Source organism: Hyaena hyaena, unplaced genomic scaffold (genome assembly GCF_003009895.1).
Source record: "Hyaena hyaena isolate Hyena2069 unplaced genomic scaffold, ASM300989v1 scaffold_1114, whole genome shotgun sequence".
NCBI classification, from domain to species: Eukaryota; Metazoa; Chordata; class Mammalia; order Carnivora; family Hyaenidae; genus Hyaena; species Hyaena hyaena.
The window spans coordinates 297,803-298,016 of NW_024081733.1; positions in this window are offsets into that span (position 1 = coordinate 297,803).

Sequence of the window (214 nt, forward strand, 5' to 3'; positions counted from 1 at the left end):
CGGAGGACCATGGGGGAGGAGATGGGGAGAAATGGTTGGGGAAACGGAGAGAGGCAAACCATGAGAGACTCTTGAATGCTGAGAACAAACTTAGGACTCATGGGTGTGGGGGGGGGGGAGAAGGGAGATGAGCGTGGAGGAGGGCACTTGTGGGGATGAGCACTGGGTGTTATATGGAAACCAACTTGACAATAAACTATTTGTAAAAAAAAAT